The sequence below is a fragment of the Mus caroli genome, unplaced genomic scaffold, assembly GCF_978045245.1.
Source record: "Mus caroli unplaced genomic scaffold, Mus_caroli_1 scaffold_8, whole genome shotgun sequence".
NCBI classification, from domain to species: domain Eukaryota; kingdom Metazoa; phylum Chordata; class Mammalia; order Rodentia; family Muridae; genus Mus; species Mus caroli.
The window spans coordinates 25972097-25985626 of record NW_028227263.1 but is presented as its reverse complement, the minus strand read 5'-3'; the positions used below and the strand labels follow the sequence as shown (position 1 = coordinate 25985626).

General features: G+C 42.1%; 1 protein-coding gene across 7 annotated transcripts in view; it reads right to left on the bottom strand.

The window, feature by feature from the left end:
- The window catches only part of Dcun1d3 (defective in cullin neddylation 1 domain containing 3), a 42740-nt gene that overhangs the window by 24655 nt on the left and 4555 nt on the right, over nucleotides 1-13530 (bottom strand). Inside the window, exon 1 of one of the 7 annotated variants that reach the window (XM_021168740.3) lies at nucleotides 11164-12445. The exons of the other annotated variants lie outside the window; for them this stretch is intronic. The gene's annotated coding sequence lies outside the window, so the exon portion shown is untranslated. Of the gene's footprint in view, nucleotides 1-11163; nucleotides 12446-13530 lie in introns of those variants that run through there. 7 annotated transcript variants of the gene reach the window in all.

Genomic DNA, 13530 nt, shown 5'->3' with positions numbered 1-13530 from the left:
TGGAGCTTGGGAGATGGCTCAGGGTTTAAAAGCGTGCCCTGGCTGCTCTTTTAGTGTACCTAAGTCTGATGCCCAGCCCCACATGGTAAGTCACAACTATCCCTAACTCCAATTCCAGAGGATCCTACCCCCTCTTCTGGCCTCCTTCCCTCCTCTGCAAAAGGAGCCCCACGCAGGCAAGCACTGAACCATAAGTATTTAAAGAAACAGAGTCTACATCCTGACCTAATACGCAAACTAAGGTGCTCTGGTGATGCAATGCTGACCAATTCTTCTGTGATGTGCTCTGATTGATGCTACTTCCTTTCTCAGGTTGGTTTCAATTGTTGGTTATGACCCTCCAAGGAGAAATGACCCTCAGTTTGGAAAAATCTCAAGACTAGGCTTTTTCCTGTGGTATAATTAGTGTGTTCGATGTGGCACAGTAAGCACTTTCCAGGTAACATACAATTTAATCTTCACAGCTACCCACAAAGAGGAATATTTCTGCTATCTCTACCTTACAGATGAGGAAACAAGCTCAGAGATACACTCATGTAATCCTAGCACTTGGGAGACTAAGACGGTGTTTCACGTTCCAGTCTACAGACTTTCTTTTTTTTTTTAAAAAAAAAAAAAAAAAAAAAAAAAAAGGAAGCCTGGCGTGGTGGCTCAAGCCTTTAATCCCAGCACTTGGGAGGCAGAGGCAGGCGGATTTCTGAGTTCAGGACTGGTGCGCAACCACGCCTGGCTGTTCCGTGATTTTCATGCTCCTCTCCCTCTCCCTTATGTTGGGAAACGTGTCTTCTACTGGCACAGGCAGCAATGATGTGAGGAGATTCAGGCTGATGTGGTTCTTCAGTCAGGACTGCCATCATCTGTGGGGTGAACCAAGGAAATAACCAAGACAGCACAGATAGTTCAGTACAAGAGAGTGAAGTCTGCTGCCCCTAGGTCTCTGCAGGGCTGTACCGAGCACAGTATTCTTCCCTGCTGACCCGTGCGGGGCAATAATAAAATTGTCGGATTACTCCACACTTCTCAGTAGTGCTGCCATGACTCAATTTAGGTTTCTACCATAGGGGCTGTACCTACTTCTAATATTGCTGCACAGGAGTGATCATGCACAAAATACTGACATTCTTACAATCATTCACTAGGACTGGGGATGTGCTTCAGTGGTGCATGGCCAGCCCGGGTACAATCCCTAGTGCTCCCTCCACAGTACAGATCCTTTTCACCTAGACTCATCCAAAATCACCAAGGCACACAAGAGTCTTCAGGATCTGATCTCAGCCTCTGTCATCGTCCTCCCCCTTATTTCAGATGCCTCTGGCATATTAATGTACGAAGTATTTCCCAAGCTGCCACCTGTCTCCATAGCTTTACCTTCCTGCTAATATTGGTGGGAATGCCTCCCCTCTTCCTGATTCCCCAGTCTTGTTTCTTCAGCCCTATCTCAGACTTTCTTCCCACAGGACTCCTTGCTGCTGAACCCCAGGCATCTGCACTGGTATCATATCTTGGAACACCAACTTTACTTTACAAACTGTCTGGTTCTTACTGTATCTGTCTACAATGCTGCAAGTTCCTTGGAGAACAAGACCCACTGTGCTCTGAATCGGTTAGAAAGAATACCTGGCAACAATTCTCTCCTAAAATGCCAAGGATCCAACCACTACAGAGTCTGTCCACCAGAAAAGGGTGGAATACACATAACTCCCTGGAATAAATTGGTGAGGGCAGGACACTTGAGGCCAAGATTTTCTAGCTTACAAGATTGCTTTTGCGTTTCAGAAGTCTCCTATAATGATGCACATTCCATCTGAGAAAGTCAGTCCCTTGCTCATACATTTAAAACTGGAAAACTACAAAATCTGTTTCCTCTTAAGCAGAAATTATCTTGTATCTGTTTGGAAAGCTTAAGCGCTGCTGTGGCAATCAAAAGCTCTTCCATTTATGCAGATTTTTGACAAGTACTAAGTGCTAGGGACCTTCTAAACTTGTTTGAAGCCGAGAATTATGTGCAAATAATAAATATGCAAAACAAAAAAGGAAAGCTTAGGATGAGTTTCTTACAAGGAAGAAAACCATCTCTTTACAAATGGGGAAAGGCAACTGGAAAGGTTCTCACCTGTTGCGTAACTTTATCAACTTTCTGCTGGGTCAGGCAGTGACTGAGAGTTGCACACTTAGAAAACAAACACTCTGATAAATTAAGCAACTCCAGTTTCTTGGCTACGGAGAGTTCAAAGTCACAGTTAAGTCTTCAATTAATGATTTGTCTGGTTTGAAACTGCCACAAAGGTTCAAGTTTCCAAACTCTTGAAAATACTTATTTTCAATTCCTTTATTTGTGTGTGTGTGTGTGCACCTTGTGGTGGTCAGAGGACAACTCCTTAGAGTAGCTTCTCTCCTTCTACCACATGCTGGCAAGTGCCTTTACCCATGGACCCACAGACTCATTTCAACTACCCCAGGCTTTATCTTAGAATGAAAGGATTCTGGACGAACTGAGAAGTCTACAGTAAATGATGCTAGAAACCAAAACATACTAATCCAATGGCAATTTCCCAAAAACAGAAGAAAATGAACAACTGTCTCCAGCCTTGCAAAGGCTTGCTGTAGAGCAAGGACAACGGCTACAACTTCCTTCCATTCCCTTTCAGATTTATTCAGGCTCAACAGTTGTCACCTATAAATAATGACTAACTTCCCCAGTAGGGAATATAGACTATTTGAGATATTAATCTCTATACTCAATAAGGTGGCCTTATGATTTTTTTACATTCAAGAAAAAAGGCATATTGCCTGATATGGAATCCAAGTAAATTAAAATCTGCTCAAAGGACACTGTGAGATTTTTTCAGTCCCCCTAAAAAATGACATACACCCTGGAGCAAAAGCCTTTTCCCTTTCCTAGCCAGCCCTAATACAAGTCACAACGTTTCAGAAGACAAGACAGTAGAAATGACAAAATCAAAATTATATAAAAAAATCAGACACAGCACTAGATCTCACCACTGCTGGGAAAATTCTGAGTTTTCCATTACAACATCATGCAGAGAGAGGGCTGGGGACACAGTTCAGGAATAGGGTTCTTGTGAATAGGGTTCTTAACAGCTTGGCTGTTAAGTGCACTTGATAGCTAATCTTGCTTGTCAATGTGATATACCTGGAAGAGGGAATCTCAATTGAGGAACTGACTTTATCAAATTGACCTGTGGCATTTTCTTGATGGCTAACTGATATGGGAGGGCCCAGCTCAATGTGGGTAATGCCCCTCCTGGGCAGTTTGGCCCAGCAAGTCAGTAAACATCCTTTCTCCAGAGGTTAAGCCCTTCCCTCCCCAAGACAGTTTTGGTCAGTGTTTTATTACAGCAACAGAAAGCAAATTTTCTGTTGGGAGCACTTGCTGTCAAGCCTGAGTTTGCCAGAACTCATATAGTCGAAGGAGACAACTGACTTCCACATATTGTCCTGACTTTAACTTACTCACCCTTGGCACAGGAATACCACACATGCACACAAACACACAAACACACACACACACACACATACAGAGGGAGAGAGAGAGAGAGAGTATTAATTAATGGCAGAGATTTTTTTTAAAAAAGCAAGATCATTTGCAAAATACAGACCAACAACCAAAGGCAGATAATAAAAGATAATAAGAGACCAGGAAAAAGTCTAGGCACGATGGGTAATTATGGCTAAAACAACAAACAAAATACAAACTACATTTAAATGCAGCTTTCTCAGCTTATATTATTCCACAAAACTTTGAATTCTCTTTGGGAGTTTAAGTGGAGTTGGAGGATGCAGCTCCCACAATGGGCTACCATCGCTATCACCATTTACGCCTCTTAAGATCTACATGGAATTGTGAGGATGAGGAAGGTAGATTTTTTTTTTTAGCACTATTTAAAATTTTCAGTGCTTAAGTTTATTTCAGGGCACAAGTCACAGTGTCCCTTTAAAGCAGTCACCAACAAGTAATGTACAGGTCACCTCTTAGATGAGGCAGAGTCAAGACTTCTGAAACCTTGAGTCTGGTTGCCAGATCCATGGCCAAGTCTCTTCCCTTGGGTTCTAAACTCCTGCAACCTTAGGGAGCTCCAACAGTAGAGTGAACGACCTATCAATCCTGACAGTGAGGACCTGCTAAAAGTGAGGAGAACATGACAGTGTTCACTTTTCCACTGTTTAAAAATAAGGGTATCACTTACTAAAATCTATCATTTTTAAAATTGCATATATCATAGGGATTTGGGCAATGTCTTTATATTTAATTCCATCCAACCTACCCATGGATATTTCTGTCAAACTTGTCAGATTGCTTGAGTTAGACAAGTGAAGTCTTTAAATCTGCACAAACGTGGACCTGTTCTATAGTGCCAATTCCACAAAGGCATCATGAAGCAAGATGTGGCCCTGCACTGCTCACTAGGTCTTCCGTTAGAAGCCAGCCATTCCTAGCCACCATTATTCCTTTACATGTCCACTCATCAGCTGGCATTTTTCTTAAAAGTTAAAATAAAATAAAATTTAAAAAGACCTGCTGGGAAGAATGGATACAGAAAATGTGGTACATTTACACAATGGAGTACTAGTCAGCTATTAAAAACAATAGATTTATGAAATTCTTGGACAAATGGATGTATCCGGAGGATATCATCCATAGTGAGGTAACCCAATCACAAAAGAAGTCATTAGATATGCACTCACTGATAAGTGGATATTAGCCCAGAAACATAGAACACCCAAGACACAATTTGCAAAACACAAGAAAATCAAGAAGAGGGAGACCAATGGGTGGATACTTCATCCCTCCTTAGAATAGGGAACAAAATACCCATGAAAGGAGTTACAGAGACAAAGTGTGGAGCTAAGAAGAAAGGATGGACTATCCAGAGACTACCCCACCCAGGGATCCATCCCATAATCAGCCACCAAACCCAGACACTATTGCATATGCCAGAAAGATTTTTGCTGAAGGGACCCTGTTATAGCTGTCTCGTATGAGGCTATGCCAGTGCCTGGCAAATACTGAAGTGGATACTCACAGTCATCTATAAGATGGAACACAGGGCCCCCAATGGAGAAGCTAGAGAAAGCACCCAAGGAGCTGAAGGGGTCTGCAACCCTATAGGTGGAACAACAATATGAACTAACCAGTACCCCCAGAGCTCATATCTCTAGCTGCATATGTAGCAGAAGATGGCCTAGTTGTCCATCACTGGGAAGAGAGGCCCCTTGGTATTGCAAACTTTATATGCCCTAGTACAGGGGAATGCCAGGGCCAAGAAGTGGGAGTGGGTGGGTAGGGGAGCAGGGTAGAGGGAGGGTATAGGGAAATTTCAGGATAGCATTTGAAATGTATATAAAGAAAATATCTAATAATAAATAAATAAATAAATAAATAAATAAAGACCTGCTGGGCATAGTGGTGTACTTGTGAGACAGAGACAAGTGGATCTATGAATTTGAAGCCAGGCTGGTTTATCCATATAGTGAGTTTTACCCAAGCCAATCAAAATATGCCTTCTATTGTTCCACAGAAATTTGAGCTTTATTTGGTGGTTTTAATGGGGTTGTGGCATAGCACCTGTCTTAAAACAACTTTTGTTTAGATCATTCTTAGCAGCATTATCTATGCAGTCAGAAGTGCGGTCTGCTAGTTACATCTTCATACTGTACATTAAGGAGAGCTGATACATGAAATCATTCACCATGTACTCCCCACATTTATCAGTGGTTCAGAAAGGACACTAGTACACTCATCTCAACAATCAAATATAAATAGAACCAGGGTCCTGGAGAGGACTCAGCAATGCTTGCCACCAAGCCTGATGACCAGAGCTCAATTCCTGTAACTCCTACGGTGGAAAGAAACAACCACCTTCTTCCTCAAGTTGTCCTCAGACCTTCACACATGTACCCCCACCACCACCACCACATAAACACACACAATAAATGTGAAAAAAAAACTAAAAACAGGATATTCAAATCTATACTTCTTCAAAACAGTAATTATTCCTAAATCCTTTGCATCCCAGTTAAAGACAGCAAACACAGAGGGAATGTGGCCTACACAACAAAGACACAGCAACTAGTAGCAGAGTATAGGCTGGAAAAGGGCACTATATGTTGACCACTGGTCCCCTTGAAAAGGCTGTCTGGGAGTCTTAAGAGACCTGGCCTCAGTTGGCCTCAGTTCACCAGAAGTGAGCTTGAAGGAGGTCTGGGCTTTTCACTTTCCTCTACGAACAACAGGCACAACATGGTACTTAGCAGCTGATCTTCTCAGATAATCTGGATTGGCTGACACAAATCTGTTTCCATCCAAAGTCTCAAGAAGGCTTGTCCAACTCACTGAACTTCAAGGCATATGGCCAAAGATAAAGATGTCCCTTGGTTTAACCTCATAGTATCTTTGTCCCTTTGTCCCCACTGCTAGACTCAACACAGGCTCTGTCACAGCAGTTCTCAACCTATGGGTCACAACCCCTTTATGGGGTCAAATAACCCTTTCACAGGGGTCACTTATCAGATATCCTGCAGATAATATATTTACATTACCATTCCTAACACTAGCAAAATTAATTATGAAATAGCAACAAAATAATTTTATGGAGGGGGGTCCCACCACAACAAGAGGAACTGTATTAAAGGTTGCACAGCATTAAGAAGGTTGAAAGTTATTTCTCTATAGGATTTCAAGAGAAAGATTTTTCCATACCCAATTTTTATGCCAGCTTTGGAAACAAGTTGGAAGTTTCCATTAGAGTCACCTGTGAATTTATTTCCCAGATACCCAGAGGGCAGGTTTTATTTTCAAGTGATAACTGTGCACCTAGCAATGTTTGTATATTCTATAGAAGGAGGTAAAATGATATAGCCCCTTCTTGAGAACTGCAATCTGGATAGGTTTAACTATGTATGCCTTGTAGCTAATGATAACAATTAATAATAATAATAATAATAATACTTCCTTTGACACATATTATACGATGTGTCATAAAAACACTACAAGGACACTGACAATCCTTACAACTATTTAATGAATTTCACTTTACACATGATAGACCTGAGGCATCCAAGTTCAAGTGGCAAGTGAAGTTCAGACTTCTGATCAGAGTTAGCTCTGGCTGTGTGCTTTTAACCAGTGATTATGAATAAATTGCTCTGCTTGGCCTCATACCAACTTTGGCAATCTGTTCTAATCCTCTGGCTCCTCCTCAGTCTCTGTCTTGTTCTGTCTTCGCCTGTTTCTGTCTTGTTCTCTCTCTGCACTATCTCTGAACAACTGTCCCAGTAAAACTGCCTCTTTCCTCTTTCTCTTCCCTCTCTTTTCTGTGGTGCTCTTAAGTAGCCTCCTTTTCCTGTGAGAATTAGACATATCCTATCTGACTCATTCTGTCAAATCTTTCTCTGACTTGTCACTCTGTCTGCCACTCAATTAGACATCTCTTTAAAACATAACTGCCTCCTTCTACAAACTAACCTTATCTATATTGTTTGGAATTAAGACTGTGCACTAAGGGCTTATCTATATTACAGCCAGAGGGATTAAAGGTGTGTACTAAGGCCTGAGCCACACCACAACTTGAAACAGGTTTTTTCAGTACATAACACAACCTCAGGATGCACAGTGTGATCAAATATCCTACAACAGGAAAAGACCCTTTGGACCACACCTGAGTTTTACAGTGTGATTTCAGGGTGGGCCCTCAGAAGTTTCAAGGGAGGGGCTAGTCACATCGGAAAACTTAAGCACAGAATTCAATTCTAGGTGCTACTGTCTCAGAGATGGGCAGTGAGAAAGAACCACAATGAGCCAAAAACCACGTCTGTATAATGAACTCTCAATTAATTCTAAATCAAAGACCATAGTGGCATCTCTGACCATAGTAACCAGGAAACACACGAAACACCCACCCATCTCCACCACCACCAAAACACAATAAATCAATGAGACCCCAGAATTTTCAGAGAATTTCCAAGTTGGTGAGCACAGAGACTGGCTGGGAGTGAATCTCCAAGCTGGTGGTGTGACTGGCCCGCCTGGACCCCAAGAAATTAGAATTCCCCTAGGAATCTTAAAGGGGGTAATATCTATAGCTCTAGGGGCAGCAAGAGGGAAAATTTTCAGGCGTAAAAGAAACTTGTCCTAGGGAAGATTTACAGCTCTTCATTTGACTGGAGTGTGAGGAGGAGGAGGAGGAGGGGATCTCTGTTGCACTGTACATATCTCTGGCCTTCTATTTAAGTAAAGTTTACCTTATAATCAAAACCAACTGGCTACGGGTGGCAGAGTGAGTTTCATGGATCTCTTTGTCTCTCTCCCCAATGTGGCTACATTGAATCTCTCTCTCTCTCTCTCTCTCTTTTTTTTTCTTTCACTATGAATTTTGATCCTTTAATCAGTTTATTGGCTTGGCAGAAGATGTGTTGAGTCCAGAAATGGTGGCACACATCTAGAGAGAACAATAGGTCCTGCACTTACAACTCATCATTTGCTCTCTGTATCAATGCAGCTGGTTTGCAACACCTGGGCTCAAGCCATCCTCCTGCCTCAGTCTCCTAAGAGAACTACATACATAGACCAAAGCATCTGCCTCTTTTGGAGGCTGAGGGATCCATAGGTTCAACCCACGGCTTTACCTATGTTGGATAAGCACTATACAAACTATTCCCAGTGCCAATTAAGGCAAAATAGACAATAAAAGTTAAAGGAATACAGAGGAGAAAAAGAGCTCCCCCAAATAAATAAGCAGGCTTGGTGGTACTTGTCTGGAATCCCACACTCCTGAGACAAGAGGCAGGAGTATTTCTGTGTGTTCGGGGCCAGCCAGATCTACATAGTGAATTCCAGGACAGAAAAGGCTATGTGGAGAGACCATGCCTGAAAAAGCCAAAATAATAATAAATATCTTACAAACTAGATTAAAAACTACACTAAAGTAAAAACATGTCTTGACTCTGGCCCTTTTTATTTCAGTATGTATACTAAATACCCTAAGTCCCTGTGGAGCTCAGAAAAAGACATGGGATCCCTAGAATTGAAGTTACAGTTGTGAGCTGCTATGTATGTGCTAGGAACTGACCCCTGGTTCTCTACAGAAACAAGTGCTCTTAAACACTGAGCCACCCCTCCAGCCCTGACTGCTCTAAGCACTGAGCCACCCCTCCAGCCACCCCTCCAGTTGGCTTTTTTCAACCTGCTCTGCCATTGCTGTTTTCTTTTTTTTCTTTTACATGGCTGTGTTTTGCCTTAAATGCATGTATGAGCACATGTGTGCCTAGAGCCCAAAGAGGCCAAAAGAAGGTATCAGATAAAGTGGAAAAAAAAAAAAAAAAAAAAGTGGAGTTACGAACTGACGGAATCCATGTGGGTCCTCCAGAAGAGCAACAAGTGCCCTTAACTGCAAACTTGGCTAGAAATGAGTATACCAAACAGTTTTACTTAACTTTAACATTTTTTCAACAATGTAATTCAAAAGCACCAAATCATATGGAAACGCTTCAGGGAGATTCTCAAGAAGTTCATGGCCACACTTGGGTGGGTACTGTCTTCCTCCCTCAATGCCTAGTATTAAAGTCTGTTAGTAATCTAGCTCTGCTTGATACAAACTTGTCCTGAAATTATTTTCTCCAGCACTTGGTTCCAGCTGACAAGAGACCCTTCAGGCTGCTATTGGAAGCAGGATGGGGCTGTATCCTACTGTTCCTGCTGCCACTACTGTTACAAACAAAACTCATGTCCTAACTAGCATGCATTACTTGAGTTCTATGAATCGTGCTAGCATAATATCAAACCTGACAGGCTGTGAAAACCCCTGAACTTGTGATCTACAAGAAGTTAAGCTAACTTGTGAATGCCCACAGTTAGCATCTAAGTGGCACAATCCTGTAAGACTGAGTCACTGGCATGTGGGCTCTGTGCTAATTCCAGACAACATCAGAGCTGAGTTGCTGGACACTCAGTTGCTGCCAGAAAACTATTGGAACAATGTGATTGGTAACCTCAGACACAGATGCACACATTAAAACCAACTTCACCAATGCTCAGAAGACACTTTGCTGCTTAATATAATCACAGAATCTATGCCTGCCGCAAGCTCGTAGGAAATCAGAGCCTTGGGAATCCACAAGTACCTGACAAATAAAAACCTTTCAGGAAAAAACAAAAAAACAAAAACCTACAGTTGAAAGATGGCTCCGTAGTTAAGAACATGTACTGCCCTTCCACAGGACCTGAGTTCAGTTCCAGCACCCACACTGGATTACTCATAGCTACTTGTTACCTCTAGCTCCAGGGGATCCGATGCTCTCTTCTGATCTCCATGGGTGTATGCGTGTGTTTGTATGTATGTGTAGACACACACACATAAATGAAAATAAACCATGGGAGATTGGGGGTGGAGGGAGGGGTTCAACTATTTGAACCTGCCAAAGAAAACAGGTTGTAGGAATACAAAGTTTAAAATTATTTTCTTCAATAGTTTTGTCTGTTACCTCACATTTGTGATAGTTCCCAAGAGAAAGTCAGACAGAAACGATCTTAAGAGTTCACAAGTAACTGTTGCCATGAGTAAACCCCACCTAGAGTCTTCTTCATTACCTACTCTAGCTACACTAAGGAGCCCAAGCACATTATTTCTCATCTCACCAGCTTTTGGTTTGTGGAACACAAGTCTTAAATAACCAAAAAAAAAAAAAAAAAAAGAAGTTTTTAAAAAATCATATCAAGCCCTAAAAGACAAAAAGAAAGAAAAAAAAAGACTCCAGCACCCCGAGGCAGCCCATCCTGAATGCCTAGTCAGTTGTGAAGACTAGTATAAACACACCATCCACTGGATCCCTACACTCTCCTCTGCAGCAGTAATACATGTGTGTTCTCATGGAGATAGGTCCCTATCCCCTCCTGCTCAGTGATATTCCCTAGAGTTAGGCAACCAGGCCCCTAACCCCTCCCTCCCTCCTAGTGAATGTTATTCCCTGGAGTTGGGCAATTTATGAGCTTTGGTTCCCTTACCTCCCTCAGTCATTATTAGCCTTTCCCAGCTGGAACATGGAGGACAAGTCTCTTCCCCACTATCCCCTTGCCACCATACTCCTACTTACTTACAACTGTGGTCACATAAAGGCTTGCTACCCCACCCACTTCAACTGACTCACTCAGTGCCTCTGGAAACACCTTTGCACTTCTTCATACGTTAGGAAGCCCAGAGTAGAATTCTTCCTGTGAGCATGAGCTCTACAGCAACAGTTTTGAGTAAATGATTAAATAAGTGACTAGTTATTTTAGATAAAAATTAATCAACAAGAACCATGAAAATATTCTTAAAAATGGGTAGAGCATTCACTGTATTATAACTTATCACCCCTGAAAACACCACCATAGCTGGGAAAAACTGTCTCCTTAAAGGGCTCAAAGTGTTATCCCTGATCCTGCTTCCTAGTCACACGATGCTAGTCTCAGCATCTTCTCTGAGGCGGTATCCTGGATTTTCTCCTCTTGTTTAAACAGTATCAAGTAGATATAAAGCAAGTGTAGTGTGAAGGGGGTGGAAAGCTGTTTGACTTTTTGTGATAGGATTTCTTTTCATATAGCCCAGGGTTGCCTCAAAAGCTCTGTGTAGCTGAGGATGCCCCTAACTTCTTGATCCTCCTGCCTCAACCTGAGTACAGAACGACAAGTGTAGGATTTGAAGGTGGATGCAGGTGATTTTGTTTTGTTTGAAATAAAGTCATCTTACTGTTCTACCTGGCCTGGTACTGACTACTGACTATGTAGTCCAAGTTGGACTCTAACTTGCAGCAATCCTGCCTCAGCCTCCTGAGTACAAGAGCAACTGCTTAATCGAAGCCAAATTTGCTTAATATAAAAAGATGGCTTATGCAACTACTGTATTTATTTACATGAAATGGCTCTATCAATGGGCATACTTGAACTTTCCTGTTCTGATGCTGTAGCAGGTCATTGGAAAAGCAATTATGTACAATTCAGGACTTTGCACAGCTATTATTAACTCATGCCCACTAGTTATCAAAGAGTTGAGAAGCGAGGCATGGTGATACTATATAATCCCAACATCATTTTGGAAGATGAGAGGAGATACTGAGTTTGAGGCCAGCCTGACTACATATGAAGACCTTGTCTCAGAAAACTGAAAGAACTCAGGGTACTGAAGTCTCCACTCCTATTTGAATGTAAATGGGTCCCTTCAGAAAACACTCTGGAGACTTCCTTCAGCTTTCCCTAGAAAGCATCCTCAACCTCTGCTACACTAGGGTACTCTCATTCCATTATCAAATCACTGCTTTAGATGTGCCACATTAAAAGGGATACTCAAAGAATTAAAGAGTTGATAAAATGATGTATTGGGGTAAGGAAAAAAAAAAAAGAAAGAAAGAAAATGTCCTCATTTCTGTTGCAAGAATACTTCTGCCTCAGGAGGGTTCCTCAAACTTTGGCTTAGGAAAAAAAAAAAAAAAAGGAGGGGGTGTGGTGGCCATGTGGTACATGTTTTTGTTTTTGTTTTTCAATTCAGAGGCAGAGGCAGGTAGATCCCTGTGAGCTCCAGGACAGCCTGGTCTCTACAGTGTTTCAGAGCTACATCAGATATTCTAAGGGGTCTGAGTTTTTCTTGCTTCTTCCCATACTACAATGAGTAGAACTAACTGCTTTTTTTTTTTTTTTTTTCAAGACAGGGTTTCTCTGTGTAGCCCTGGCTGTCCTGGAGCTCACTTTGTAGACCAGGCCGGCCTTGAACTCAGAAATCCGCCTGCCTCTGCCTCCTGAGTGCAGGGATTAAAGGCGTGCGCCACCACCCGGTGAGCTAACTGCTTTCAATACAGTAAATGCTGTGACTACTAAAACAGGGCAGATCTCCCCAACACACTGTCTCCTGGACTAACAGAAAGAGCAACAATGGCTACAAGAGCTCCCTGAAAACCAAGTCCTGCTCTCTGCAGAGTGCCATCAGAGATCTGTCAGTCAGAGCTGGGCTAGAGCTAAAGGTTTCAGTGACAGCACAGGTACCATGTGCTTCAGCAATGCACAACGGGATGGGGGGAAGGCAGCAGGACAGGAACTGGACAGGGATGGGACATGGACACATGATGATGCTTACCAAGGGATGCTTACATGCTGTACAACCTAGGTTCCTATGCTGTACCTCAGCCCCAAACCCAACATTTCAACTCACGACTTAGACTTAGGCAAGGACAAACTCTCAAGGAAGCAGAGTTCATCATCTACAAGTTCCAATGTATGGTGTTTAAATAAGATCTCATCTGCATATATCCTGGGCATTTTTCCTCTTTTAATATAGTATAACTCAAAAGAATCAGTTTGCAACACTTTTTGGTGTTATCCCCATCTCCTTCTGACCCCCTAAAAAATAAAACCTTCCATTGCCCAAGAAAATAGATACAAGAACTAGTGAAACTAGATTTGAACGAAAGAACATTAACTCAATCAACCTGGCCTGTTAGGGAAAGAACCAAAAACACTGTACCAACATTAGGAAGATCTCATTC